Source organism: Struthio camelus, chromosome 1, assembly GCF_040807025.1.
Source record: "Struthio camelus isolate bStrCam1 chromosome 1, bStrCam1.hap1, whole genome shotgun sequence".
Taxonomy (NCBI): Eukaryota; Metazoa; Chordata; class Aves; order Struthioniformes; family Struthionidae; genus Struthio; species Struthio camelus.
Window position 1 is genome coordinate 150996547 of NC_090942.1, and position 15378 is coordinate 151011924.

The window sequence follows — 15378 nt, forward strand, 5'->3', positions numbered from 1 at the left end:
AAGTGCTGGATCTCAATTAAAAGAATCAACGATCTAGCCTCATCAATGTATAAACCCACACGATCACTTAATGAGCTGGAATAGTGAGTTTTGACCATTGGCCCCGTTGCAGCTGCCAGTTCCCTGGACTGGAGTATTGCAGAAGTATTTGGCCCAAGTTCAGCAGCAGAAAAGAGGAGGAGTCTGGGTTGTTATAAACCAACAGTCCGTTCATTTTGAAAGTAGAGGGAGGGGAAATGGGGAAGAGCAGCCACAGAGAAGCTGCCAGGGCTTCTCTTACAGATGGGTAGGAGGCCTCAGAAACCTGTAGCCGTAGCAAATCAGCCACAGGACCAGAAGAATCAGCTAGCCCAGCAAAAGACCACCACCTCCACTCATCTGTAGAGAACCCCTTCAGTGTGGCCAGCCATATTTGAAACAAGTTTGTATCTTGAGACATGAGCAAGTCTTTGCAGCCACCTCCTCTTGGTGTGAAAATGCATATGATAATTAAAACAAGCATATAAAGACACACACCTACAGTATGTGAGAGTAGGTCCTACTCACAGGCATATGTTCTTTTTTTATCCATCAACCATACAAAAGTAAGGCTTAATTCAGTGTAGCAACACTGCAGTATTAACATATATGGGGCAGAATGAATTGAAGCTCACTTTTGCTATAACACACGATGTCCTTAAAAAGATTGATACAATTAGGGGACTGGTCAAGAGTGACAAATGTCACAGAACAGATACAACTAATACCTACTACCCAACCCAAATATAATTCCATAAAAGCAACACCTTTTTTTAGACTCAGAATAGCGTAACCAGATCTTAGACACAGGAAAAGCACTGATGTGACAGACAGGAACGTCATTCTTGGGCTCAGAAGACCTGCCTGTCAAGATGATCAGACATGCTGCATTTACAACTACAAAGATAAAAGCTCAGGATCAAGGTACTGAAGTTTAACAAGTTACAATGCATCAACTGAACCACAGCAAACATAAAGCAAAGTCACTTAGCTTAACCTCATACCACTGTGAACTAAACAAAAATAATTTACCTTACACTTCCAGCAAGGTAAGAGTATGCCTGTATAAGATTACTACAGCTCAGAGACTCTACGCTGGCCTGTTAAACAGCAGTAATAGGATAAGGAGTCCAGTCCTCAAGTCACCAACCTGAATAGACAAAACAGCCCAAATGCATCTTTTATAAGACAGATTGTTCACAGATCAAGTGCTGCTGAAGCCATGAAGGAATAGCACATTTTGACCTATTAGACTATCCCCGGGAGATACTGTTGCTTGGTGAACGTAACAGTAGCACATGCAAAGAAGTGCATTAGGAGACAGGTGAATCAAGGATAAAATTGGGACTTACCACTCAGAGGTCTTTCCTTTAAAAACTGAGAATATTCTTCACCTCCATTAATCCACTACTATCACCAGGATCAGAGAGATTTCAAGATGACAGCTATAAAATAAGGCAGAGATTTTCCAATTAATAGTTCTGCAGACAAATCAGTGGTACATTGGGTATCTCAAGTGGTTAGAGTAAACAAACTTCTTGGGACAAAAATGCTAAAAATTGGTAAATATCATAATAAAAATAAAAGTGAGTACTGTGCTTAATCTTTTAACATTATTTTAGACAGTCTATACCTGGCAGCACCCTAAATTTTCTGTATGTCAGCAGTTCTAGTAATGCTTTTTTGGTTCCGGGTGATAAACTTTTGCTTTTTTTTTTTTTTTAAACCATACCCACAGAAAAAGTGAACTAGTTCCCTTCAGAAAATAACAGTCCCTTTTTCTCAGAAGTATGACAACATCACTGTGAGACTTTCCCCTAAAACACAGTGATATCGAGCATCACCCCTGCACTGCTGCATCACAGGGCAATTCCTATCTAAATACTTCTGCTCTCTGACTCCTCATTTCAGATTTCACAGCCATACACCCAGAAACAAAGCAGACTTCAGGTCTCTTTCCAGTAACTCTTTCCCATTTGCCCTTGAAAAAAGCTCAGGGATAAAGTGGCCTTCCCTGTGATTGTAGGTAATTTCTTCATGGGAAGTAAATGTAAGCACTGATTTCAGGCAGACAGCTTCTTATTCTGTAGGTAACTTCACTGATGTAAGCAGGGCATGACAACAACACAAGAAAAGCACCAACATTTGACGTAAGTGGTTTCCAATACTTAGGATTGGGTGGAGCATAGGAAGAATCCAAATTCCCAATTCCCAACTGTGCCTGGGGGTCTCTGAGGACAACTGCCAAAGTCCAAAGAGGGATCCAATATGCATCCTCAATAAGCACGGGAGCTCTCAACAGTCTTGTGCAAATTCACCCGCTTTAGAAGTCAGAGCGGAAATACTCCTGAATAAATACACATAGCTCTGAACCAGTTCACTTTGCATGGATGAAGTAATCTATTTTGAAACGAATTAAAAAAAAAAAAAAAAAGCGTGGCAGAGAATCTGTGGGACCCAAGGTACATCAAAAGGAGGGCCTAGCAAAGCCTAACACAGCTAACACATTCTTAACGACTTCCTTGCTTCATGTTTAATGCAGCAAAACTACTTTAAATATTCCAGTGGCAGGAATTAAAAGCATTAAGAGAACAAAAAATATTTATCTCTGCTGAGACCTTAGGTTCCTCTGACTACATCTGTTGCTTTCAGAAAGCTACACCCAAGTTCAGGCTGAAATCTGTTGGTGCTTTAGACCTCAGCTTGCATCTGGCTTACACCACGTATCCCCAGAAGCCTTCAGCAGACAGATTTCACAGCTACTAGTTATCTCATGTGATTTTTCACCTCTTTATTACAAGACTTTCTAACGTGCCAACTGTGGAAGCCTAAGCAGGCTGGTTCAAGCCAGACTGGTGCTGGTCACATCAGCAAAATCTGAAGAAGGAACAACCTGAGCCCATCCGTCGCTCCCATCCCACTCCCCTGACCAGGCTCATGCCACTCACGGGAGAGTGCAAACAACTGGCTTAGAGTTCACACAAACATGAGCGCACACACATCCTCGATAAGAACGGTAATGCTGATACAAGCAAGCACATCCTGTTTCAGCTGGTTTCCAACAGCTACAGTAACCTCTTAACTTTGCATAAACCATGGTCAAATACCAACCTTGTATTCTGCCTTCCAACTAACCACTTCTCAGTCCCAAAGGTCTGCAAGAAGACAGGAGACACGGAAGCTAAAGCAGCGTTTTCTGTTGCCCAAAGAAGCCACAGGCAGCCAGCTCAACACTCACCTGCAAGTGCTAAACCCTGCAGATTTTGCTGGTGAATCAGAATATGATGCCATTTTGGTTTAAAAGAAACTACTTTTTTTCTTCTAAAACCGAACAGCTGAAAGTCCTAGTAGTATTTTTGTTTTCTGTACATTGCTTGGTATCTTTCCTCATGTTTGCTTGCCCTATTTCAAACTTCCTGAGCATTTACATTCCAACAGGGAACAACAACAACTCAGTTAAAAGTTGCTTTCAGTGGTCCACTGGAAGTTTTTTCCTTTTATGAACACCATAGAAGACAAATATATACATCTTTATAATTGTGAATGATACCTCCTCTGTCTGTTCATATAGTGAATTACAAATTATTTCCCTCCTTCTCAATCTGCTTTGCTCTGAAGTTCTACCTTTGCAAGAGCTCTCATTACATGTCAAAATCATTAAGATGAGACGTTCAGTTAAAATATTAATCCTGCATAAACTATCTCACTGTACTTCAACAACAAAAGAATATTAGAAAGTAATATGATTTTGCACCATTTACAGCTGTGGATGTCTAAACACACACTACAGGGGTCAGGTGTTTGCTACGTATTTTCTTTAGACTGCATGGTTTTAGAGGCAGAAATCTAAATCCATAGGACTGAGATTTGATAAGGCAAGAAGGTGAGCTCTTGGTGTAAAACAGATGGCATCCGTCTCTGCCTAAAACTAACAGCAAGAGTTTATCGTGTGACTTTCAGGTTTAATTGCCTGTAACAATCCTAGCCAGTACAAAGCACAGTAGGAAGTCAGTTAATAAACTTACAACAAATGCAGCAATTGTTATAGATACAAAATTATGAGAATGTTTTAAAAAAATAGAAACTCCTCTCCTAAATGACTTACATTTTTCCTGCAACAAACATTTAAAGGCACTTTTCCCATCTCCAGTATCTAAGATTTGCAGAGAAATAAGAGTTTGATCCAAAACTCACTGATGTCAGAGGGAGAGACAAATAAGACAATAAAAGAGGAAAATATCCTGGTTGTACAAGGTCTGTTCTGACCAGTTTAGTGTCTGGCTTTAGCAATCTGTAATGACATGAACAGGAGCAGGGAACAAAGACTCTTGAGCTTGAGACTTGGCAGATATCATTAGCAAAGATGAGGCTGATATTTAGCGCAGTCTTGGTTCCCCGTGTACTTAGCATCATTCACTCTATTCACATACTGTGACCTATTTAGGCTCCTGCAACAAAACAGAACTTGAATTTCTTCTTTAAAAAAAGATTGCTTGGAAAAAGACTGGAAAAAATTACATCACTTCATCCTGTCTTCTCTTACCTACAAATGTTTCCAGTCTGTTCTCCCTACTACCTGAATATGCACTCCTTAACACTCTGCAGCTGAATTTAGGAGTTTGCATGTGTATATGCAACGTATATGCATAGGTAAGTTCACATATTTGTAAATGTATCTCCCCCCGAGTTGTGTATACCCCTATTTCTGAGCAGAATCCCATCTACAGATGTCCTTATTTATTTATTCTCTCTGTGGTTTAAGCCACAAATTAATCAATGTGGGTTTTCAGAATTTGTCTTAAGAAAATCTGTCATTATCAGGTCAAGTTCAAAAAGGAAAGCAGCAAACGGGTCAAAAGAAAGAAAATACAGTATTTTGATAGGCCTTCTCATTGTTCGTAGAGAGCACCTGAACAACACACTAATAACAGCTACCATTTCCAGTTTCACTGGAAAAGCAAATCTCAAGGGTAGCAACAATTCTGTCCAACAAATAAATGATCACAATAACTTATTCTCATCAGTTGTCTCCTTTTCTTGCTCCATAACCCTTAAGCGTTTTCCTTGCCTCATTTCAATTTCTCATGCCTTAAAACAATTTCCTGTGTTAAAGCTTGCATTCACGTTGCAAGGGAAAATCATATGGCAAAAAACGCATCCTTTTCCCAACGCAAAATCATTTTTGATCAAACTATACCTACCTGTAACTACCACAGACCTCACATCCATGTGTAAAACTGAGCTTTCATTACTAACATACATACCATATTTAGGACCCCAACTATCATCTCATTCAACTGTCCAGAACAGAGGCATTCCTGATTGCTCACTGAAACATCCGGCACGACAACTTAGGAAAGCCATCGTAGCAGGAGCTCAGTTACGAACCAGAACTAACAAGATGGCCAAAAGCTCAGCACAGAAGTGTGATGGCAGCAGAGCAGGCTCTGCTTATCCTCAGCCACTCGCCCCAGCTGCCGGTGGCCACCTCCGAATCAAACGGCTGAGGTTGGAAGGCACCTCTGGAGATCATCTAGTCCAACCTCCCTGCTCAAGCAGGGTCCTCTAGAGCACGTTGCTCAGGATTGTATCCAGGCAGCTTTTGAATATCTCTAGGGAAGGAGACTCCACAACTTCTCTGGGCAACCTGTGCCAGTGCTGAGTCACCCTCACAGGAAAGTAGTTTTTTCCTTATGTTCAGACGGACCTTCCTGTGTTTCAGTGTGTGCCTGTTGCATCCTATTGCCGGGCAAAACCCGAGGCAGAAAAGGAGAGGAAAGCCTGCAAATTCAACAGAAACACTGTGAAGCCTGAACAACTACTATGACGTTTGTGCGTATACTTCCACTTGAGACATTTGAGAATGAGTACAACTCTCACCAGTCAATAGATGTATACAGCCTAGTATGTCACTGTGCTATGAGCCACGTTGCATTTTTCCCCCCATGATGCAAGTAGCCAAAAATAGATGTGGAAAACCAAAAATATCAAATGAGTTTTGTGGGATCTGTTTTCTTTACTTAAAAAGGGAGGGAAGGAGGAAAGAAAAAAAGATACATAGTGCAATACATTTAATGTAGAACTATCTGGAAAAAAGAGAATGATCGGCATCAATTCACCATCTGAAACAAGGTCAGGAGTTTTACAGTATACCAAAATAAACGCACACCAAAAAAACAGAACTGTGTCAAACCCAGAGAACGACAGAACCTGTGTTTACTTTCTGTAAACATCATCATTAGATGCGACAGACACTTATATCTATTAACTAGACATAAGAATACGGGCATTCTCTTTGTCTTCTCCTATTTAATTCACAGTCAATCGGAAGAAAACAAGGAATTTGACCAGCCTACAGATGCTGTTGTCCCATGCTTGACCTCTAACAGTGTGCTTTTCATCAAGAAAACATCCCAAACTCAAATATATGTCACTGAAACATATTTTTATATGAACTCGAGAAATAGAGTACCTCAAACCTACTGTTTCTCTTTGCACTAACTTTAAAGCCAAAGAAAATCTGCAACCACAGACAATGAAAAACAAATGTAAAAGAAAGTTCTAAAAATATTGATGAAAATGATAGCTTACATCATGAAAAGAAATCTCTCCAGACAAATATTTTCTTCACAAAATGGAAACAAGCGTCCTCCTGTATTTACTTCATTGGTCATCACTAGTGAGAAAATCTATTTCAATCACACTGCATTGTTAAAAGCTGCTGGATGTTGTCGGCTGGTTTATTTTAAAGTTACAAATTGAGAGAAGTGAAAACCAGCATATAGAGCTTACTACATCTGCTTTGGGAAGAAGGCTTTGGAGAGACAGAAAGATTCTTTCCATCCTGAGATCTTTTAAGTATTTCTATTGACCACAACATTATACTGTAACAAGAAGTGATTTTACAGAGTTTTACTCAATAGATGACTTTTGCTACTGTAACGCAGGCAAGATAATGCTGAATGTTCATTTATTGGAGGTATGTGCTCATTTAGAAAATAGAATTGTTAACACCTATGTGACCAATCAGAGTTCAAGCTTTACTGTAATTTTAGTTGAGGAAAGTCTTCTCCAAAATCCGGAATGTTCAATTTCTAAAGAATTTAGGAAGTGTACAATGCCACAGTTATAGATATTGAAACTTTGGCATATAAATGTAAAACACTGTTTCTAACAACAAGAACGTTAGCTATTTGGAGAGTGAAATGTTAAAGAAAACTCCTAGAAAATATATCTGTCTGCATATATAAAAGTGATCACTATTTTATGTTTCCTGACAAAATGCAAGGAGAATAACTAGTGATGTGCCATTCCTACTAAAAGTAAAGCTTATTACATCCTTTTTCTTACAACTGGAACACGTGCCCAGAAATATACATAGAATTCTTTCATGCAAATGTTTTCAAATGGGATTAAACACTGCACTACATTTCAGTTTCTTGTTTCTTGTTTAAGTGCTGAGCAGAAATAGACTGCTTTAAAAGTAGAAATATTCAATCTAAGAAGATGACAAGTGCTTCAGGTTCTTCAAAGCAAGCTGTTGGTCTGAATTAAGGAAAAAGTAAAACCACTTTGCTCAGCTGAGCTTGTAAGTTTAAAAAACACTTCTGAACAGGAGCTATGAAAATGATCTTTTCAGTGTTTGTATGAAACCAAGGTGATCTAAACAAAGAAGTCTTTTTCTCTGCAGGCATCCTTTTTCATTAAAAACAGGCCTTCCAGTTCAAGATCTGCAGGGTGAAGGGAAATATGCTGCTGTTGCTCAAACTTTGCACACTATTTGTTTAAGACTTAATTCTTCAGAGCTGTCAAAGCACAACCTCTCAGCAGTTCAAAGCTTCAGCAAAAAAAAAGGACATTCACAAATACCTTAGGGCTGTCCAGGGGAGGTGGAGGAGAGGTGGCATGAAAGCCTTCTACAATGAATGAGCAATTCCTATATACAATTAGTTAAAAACAACAACAACAACGTATTCTGAGTGATCATTTTGTTCGGGGCTCCCCTCTCAAAGAGAGCGCACAGTATCCTGGATTGTCTCAAGGCACTAGCAGCTCCCGCTCTTCCCCTTCCCCTCTTACTCCCAGTAAAGGAGAAAGAAGGGAGCCCGAGGGTCCCAATACTGACCGTACAATTAAGACGTACATGCACCCACCACTCAGGCCCACCGCGCGCTCTCCTGGGACACAAGCTGCCTCGCTCAGCTCGTGTTAGCTTAAGTAGCGCGATTAACGCCCCGCTCAGATGTCAGGGAAGGCCGCATTTCTCCACCAAGCTCTAGTCTCACAGCTCTTAAACTGCTGTCGCAGCAAGAGAAAAATGGCACTTGTATCTAGTATCAAGCTGTAAATTCCTGTTTCAGCAGAGAGCATGCCATTCTAGATCCCTGCCACAAACGTGCTGCAGTGAGAAAAAGAGGTGAGAAGTTTCTTCTTGCACATGTGTACATGCACAAGAACCTAAAGACAGCTGTACCTAAATTATGCCACGACAGTTCTCGTTCTGTCCTGCACTGGCCTTTTGCGTCTGTAAAAAGTACCTGTTATAATCAGATCTAGACCATCACTGCAAATGACTCACTGATGCACCACTACTAGTCTGGCCTCACGCCATCATTTTTCAGTCAAGACTAATTAAGGAGATTAGGCAATACCAAAAACATAACTCAGTGTCTCTGGCACTGTTTAGAAAACTGTGATCACAGCTTCACATGTATTAAGACCAGTGACCATCTGCAAAACTTTATGCTGATGCATCCAAAGAACTTATCTTCAGCCAACCGTTTGAATTGTGGATGAAAAAGGGGGTGGGTAAAGGAGATGGTTAGATCCAACAGAGTATCATTAAGCAAGTATTGTTTTCTAGAAAGGCTAAAGCTCCAGCACTAAAAATGTAAACTCTGTGCAGTGCTGTCACAAGTGCTGCATACACATTTTATAAATACCTTAATATATTATGCTAATATCAAATTAAAATACAAGGTATTAAAAATACAGGCAACTGATTTTGATACATTGCACACTTTAACATAATAACTATCTAAATGTGTCATCAAACTGCAACAACGCCCCCCCCCCCCCCCCCAACTTCCTCTTTCATTTCAACTTTGCCCAAAAACAGCACCCTTACAACAGGAGCAAACCCACGTTGCTTCACACCATTTTTCTGGCTACAAGTAATGGAAGCAGACTATAAAGTTAATTAAGAGCGCCATATCAAAAGCTGTTGTATCAGCAAAGTGAAGAAGCAGACAGCAGCAGATTTTCTTTGACTCTTCGCTTGAGAACTTGTCTCCACTTATATCCAAAAGTAAACATCCAGTGCTCTAAATATGGAAATTCAGTTAAAGCCTGGAAAGTTGAACCACTGCCAACAGCAGATTTCAGATTCAGATTTCAGGCTGACGGAAGAGAAATCCAACTCTGACAGGTAGGGTCGACTGCTGCTAGATGAAGCTACGCCTTCACTGGGAGGATATGCAACCCAGCTTTGTTAGCAAATGCTTTTCAGAGGGAAGTAGGCCAGTCAGGCTGACAGTGAGCACAAATGACAGAGGCGCTTTTCCAAAGCCTTCCAAAGTGTTGCATGTTTCTCTCTTCATCCCCCACCCCCCATGTTTTCCAGTAAAAATCGTCTTCGTGCAGACATGGCGCACCTCCCACTCCAGCTTCAAGCTCCTCCTGTTGGCTAGAGAGGAGCACACGCCCTTACAACTCATCTTACAAACTTTACTCATCATCTGCATCATGCCAAGGATTTCTACACTGCCCCTCACTGCCCGTGACATTTCTCCGTGACTTTCTAGGCTTAAAACCTTCCCTCACTTCCACCCCTTCTGGCATAAAACATCGAATGTTGCAGAATTAAGTATCAATATGTGCATCGCCATACACACGCAGCCAGTACTGAAACATCACTTTCAAATTTGAATGTGACAGAAATGGAGGTCACTGGGAAAGGACTTTCAAGCATTCAAAGCACACCGAGCAGGAACGTGAGGTCTGAACAGGACTAGGAAAGCAGAGGAGCTTTGTGTAGAACCTGAGAGACAAGAGCAGGGCAAGGGACTGAAAGGCAACATGGAAAATGATGCTGGCTGGGCTGCTGAGAGAAGAGACAGATTATCATCCATGCTGCTCTTCTGGTAAATATAGGCACACGCCATATACACATACAGGCACGGTCTTTCTCTTGCACCCTTTCTCCCAGAAATCTTCACTAATGTTACTTGATATTATTCAAATGGATACCCCAAAACATGTAAAAACAACAGAACTACCCAACCATAAAAAGGAAAAATGCAGCTTTATCTTCTTCCTTTTCAACTTTCAGCTACAAAGTCCTCATGCATCTCTTCACTGCCTTGCTCACAGCTCCTGCTTTCAGCCCTGTGCAAAACATTATTTAACTAGGAGAAAAAACAAGTCTTATTTCCAAATTACCTCCAACCACATGTATTGCAAAAGGAAACCACCACACATATTGCAGCAGGAATCCTGCATCATTATATCGACTCATTCCTGCACTGCAAACAATAACCTCACACAAAAACTCCATTACAAAGTAATCCTACTTACAAAAAAAAAAACAAAACTTTTTTTACCTATACTTACTCATCTGCATTATGCACTTTAACACTGTAACAGAATCCTTCCTTAACAGGGCTGTGGCCAGTGGTGCAGAGTCTAGTTGGAGGCCTGTAGCTAGCGGTGTCCCCCAGGGGTCAGTCCTGGGTCCAGTCTTGTTCAATGTATTCATCAATGACCTGGAGGAAGGGGCAGAGTGCACCCTCAGCAAGTTTGCTGATGATACTACACTGGGGGGAGTGGCTGATTCACCCCAGAAGACTGTGCTGCCATTCAGAGGGACCTGGACAGGCTGGAGAGCTGGGCCGAGAGGAACCTCATGAAGTTCAACCAAGGCAAGTGCAAGGTCCTGCACCTGGGGAGGAATAACCTCATGCACCAGTGCAGGCTGGGGGCTGACCTGCTGGAAAGCAGCTCTGCAGAGAAGGACCTGGGAGTCCTGGTGGACAACAAGTTAAACATGAAGCAGCAATGTGCCCTTGTGGCTAAGAAGGTCAATGGTCTCCTGGGGTGCATTAGGCAGGGTGTTGCCAGCAGGTGGAGGGAGGTGATGCTGCCCCTCTCCTCAGCCCTGGGGAGGCCTCACCTGGAGTACTGTGTCCAGGTCTGGGCTCCCCAGGACAAGACAGACCTGGAGCCACTGGCATGAGTCCAGCGGAGGGCTACGAAGGTGAAGAAGGGACTGGAGCATCTCTCCTCTGAGGAAAGGCTGAGGGAACTGAGCCTGTTCAGCCTGGAAGAGAGAAGGCTGAGGGGGGACCTTATCAATGTGTATAAGTATCTGAAGGGAGAGTGTTGAGAGGATGAGGCCAGACTCTTCTCCGTGGTGCCCAGCAACAGGACAAGAGGCAACGGGCAGAAACTGAACCACAGGAAGTTCCATCTGAACCTGAGGAAAAACTTCTTTCCTGTGAGGGTGACTCAGCACTGGACCAGGTTGCCCAGAGAGGTAGTGGAGTCTCCTTCGCTGGAGATAGTCAAAACCCGTCTGGATGCGATCCTGGGCAATATGCTCTAGGTGACCCTGCTTGAGCAGGGAGGTTGGACTAGATGATCTCCAGAGGTGCCTTCCAACCTAAACCATTCTGTGATTCTGTAATACACACACTCGCTCACCTTGTAACAGCTGCTCAAAAGTTAACAGGGATGCAGGTAACTGGATGGAAAGGGGCTGACTTACAATTCACAGACTCAAAAGGCTCACGTTTAGGAAGAACAGGGAGCAGCTGTCAAGAGGCTGTTCCTACAACCGGAACCAAGCCTCATACTGTCTAGTTTGGAGGAAGACAGAGTTGTTTCTTACCAGTGGGATGTTAGCCCATTCTTTTGATTCAGTAGGAAACAAAAAAAAAACCTCTTTACAACCAATGTGCCATAGCACTCAGAGCTACTTGACAGAAGTACAAGCCAGCATTTTAATAATGCATTGAATTTCCTACTTCAACACACAAGAGCCACAAGAGTCTCACCTTAGAAAATATCCTAACCAAGTATCTGCTCAGAAATAAAAAGTTGTTGATTTGGATGGAGACAGAAGAAATAGGTATGTGTCTGAGGGCTTGTGGAAGTGGGAAAGATGAAATCATGACTGCAGGTTACCAATGACAGGTTACCTACCAACTCCCTTGGTGTTAATGGCTTCTTGAAGAAATAGTCACTTCAGCCACCATGGTTTTAAGTTATATTTCTTCTTCTCTGGAACTTAATTACATTTGCATATTTCTCTTTGCCTGCAGGGTAACCATTAAAGAAGTTTTTCTATTAGAAATCATCCTCCTAAAAATAATGCATTTGAGCAGATATTTTAGGGCAGCTTTGCAGACTGAAATAAGATTTCTAAGTGTATTAACTGCAATTAATAGTTTCCTTTGATTTAGGTGCCTGCAGAAGTCAGTGTGCTAACCTCATGTTTTGCTTTGGGGTTTTCTTTTTTCCTGTTATGCTTCAGGAGGCTGATTCTGAAAGTAAAGTAAATTGTTACCACTTATAAATTTTACACTGCCTCTGTACCGAACCTTCTAATTCACGCAGTGCCTTGAAGGTACTCTCTTCTAGCACTAGTTTAACATTTTGAAAATGTATTGTGCTGAGGGCTGCTTCTTCTTTCATTTTCATTCTGATAAATGTAAATCTCCCAATTTTTAGACATCTGGATGCTTTCACTTTCTGACTGCTAATTCTGTTAATCTGGTACTACCAAAGTTCCCTCTGAGTTCACAGTTTCACTTCCTTGGTTTTTTTTTTTTTCTTTTTTTCCTGTTTTAATGTCTTCCTTCTTACGGTTCTGCGAATTATGCCCTCATGATCTTAGCATCGTAATTCTAGAGGATCTTTCTTTAGCTACAACATCCCCAAAATAACGACAGATAAATGATATTTTCCCTATCTACTCCACAGTTTAATTTCAAGATAGTTTTAAGTCTGTTTGCATAGAACTCATATGCATGGCTTTCCTTTTTCTAACCCAGTCAGACTGTCACAGAGAGCTCAGACCTTTCAACTTGTGCTCTGAGAACACCCTTCTCTTCAGATGTCTTTCTTTTCACCTGCATGGCTTCATTGTTTCAAATGGACCCAATTCTAGACCATTCCTAATCTGTAAGCATAACTGCAGCATTCAGGAGAAAGAGGTCACCAAATATATATATATATGTGTGTGTGCATATGTATGTACACACACATATATATGTATATACATACACATATGTGTGGGAATATATATATATTCCCATTTCCTTCTACTTCTGGAGGTTAGTATTTATATTTTCTCTTGTGTCCCCAAATCACTTAACACTTCTGAGAAGAACTGAAAGCTCGCCCCCTGCCAAGAGACACTCAACACTACTCTCTCTAGAGACATATGCCTTCATGGGTTCCTCCTTCCTCAACCCAGCAGGTAAAGAATACACCCAGAAAAGGGCAAAGATCAATTTTTATCACTTCATGATTCCTGCAAACCTCAAACCTCACAGTTTAAGTTAGACCAGCCATTCAAGAGCTCTAATTTATCAGCCTCAGTAGCAGGTCCCACCTGGAGGGCACATCATGCTCTGGCCACATTCCTCTCAGAATGCCCTCGTCATGACAGCAAAGAGCACAGGGCTGCCTACAGGAACAGCCCAAATTTTAATGCTTCCCATGAAGCAACAGGCTCAAAACATCCAGTGCAGAGACTCTCTGGTTCCTTATATTGTTCTGCTGCAGAAATACCATAAAGCGGATTTGTTTGCATTTCACTAATTCTTCTCTTTCTAAAAGTCCCAGGTAGATGCAATACAGATAGACACTGCTGTCAGAGTTCAGATTAGCATCTTGTGCATAATTTTGCACTGTGAATCCCTAAGACAATGAACTATATAAAATTGCACAAATCCACACGTATTTAGGAGCCCAAATAAAGGCAGTTTTTGCCCATCCTCATAACCATCATGAAGGCACAGTGTAGAGCTTGGAAACATGACTTCAAGAAAACTTGTAAAGCCTGCAAGACATATTTTAGTTCTTCCACACCACTTACAGCCACAGAAAACCCATGAGAATATTTAGGAAGAGCAAAGTATGAGATGGTCATGCAGAATGCTATTTTACTCAATATTGTTGTGCACAGGCCATCAAAATTGGGGCCCACCTAAAAGCTGGAAGACGAATACGAAAATATACAACAAGGATTATTTCTAAAACCCTCATGATTTTGAAGACTTCCTGTGATTTTCAAATGCCTAACGTTGATAGTATTACTGCCACAAACATTCCCTGAAACTTTTTCAACTGCCGCATGTAACAGTGAGGCCTCACAACCTCCTTTTTTCAAGGGAGAATTTACTCATGTTCTTTACTTTACTTGGGACAAGAAGACCGTGCTTCCTCCTAGAAGAACCTTTCCCAGGACTCCCCAGGCAGTTTCAAAGAGCTGCTTCCCCTTTCCTCTTCTATTACCCTCGCACTTAAAACTCATTCTCGATGTCTATCCCAAATGCAAATTTCCAGAGCAACAAGCAAGAAACGGGAGGGGAAAAGGGTTCATGTACAGCAAAATACGTTTCCACACTCAGACCGAACGCCCTCAGGAGCATCCTTGCAGAAGCATTACTGTATGAGAAGAGAGGTTCATTATTTCTCTCTCCAGCCCCTACCTGCCACATATGGCACAGAAAGGAAGATAGCTTTTAATGCTAACTCCTTCGAGGGTGAACTATGCTCATCAAATACATTCCTTCGCAGAGGGGACTCTCTTGTTTCTCGCCTTTTTCACACAACAGCAGATACCTCAGCAGCAAACATGTTTTGGGGATTTTAAACAGTTCAAAGTTAGATACAAAATGTTCAAAGTAACTCGGGACTGTTACAAAAAGATGGCAATATAACAGTGCTCTGCTGTTCCAAGAGTAAGAACTAACATGTTACTTTCTGAGCTGCAGTATATAGGTTAACTGTGAGGTAACCAGAGGTGGGGAAAACTGTGCTTATGCCACTTTATATCAACAGGAGAGAAACAGAACAGAGAGACAAAAAAAGGAAAGCACAGAAGTCAAGAATCTGTATTCGTATGCCAAGTTTTTAGCCCTGAGACATGACATTTACGTAACGAAACACTAGAATTTTTCATTGCTGTTCCTGGGAAGTAAAACCTCACTAGAAGAATGCTGATCCATGACCAAAACCTCCCAATTAGCTCCCCACTGCTAGTCTCCCTAGGCGCTGGCTTTCTGCTAGGACTGGAGAGCCATGCTTTTAGAGCAGCTCTCAAAGGCTCCCTGTACCTCGCAGCTCGTTTAA

General features: G+C 41.5%; 1 protein-coding gene across 28 annotated transcripts in view; it reads right to left on the minus strand.

Annotated features, from left to right (window-relative positions):
• The window catches only part of INPP4A (inositol polyphosphate-4-phosphatase type I A), a 136546-nt gene that overhangs the window by 111724 nt on the left and 9444 nt on the right, over nt 1-15378 (minus strand). For 23 of the 28 annotated variants that reach the window (XM_068923865.1, XM_068923808.1, XM_068923856.1 and 20 more), the window contains exon 2: nt 1371-1463. The exons of the other annotated variants lie outside the window; for them this stretch is intronic. The gene's annotated coding sequence lies outside the window, so the exon portion shown is untranslated. The remainder of the gene's footprint in view (nt 1-1370; nt 1464-15378) is intronic. 28 annotated transcript variants of the gene reach the window in all.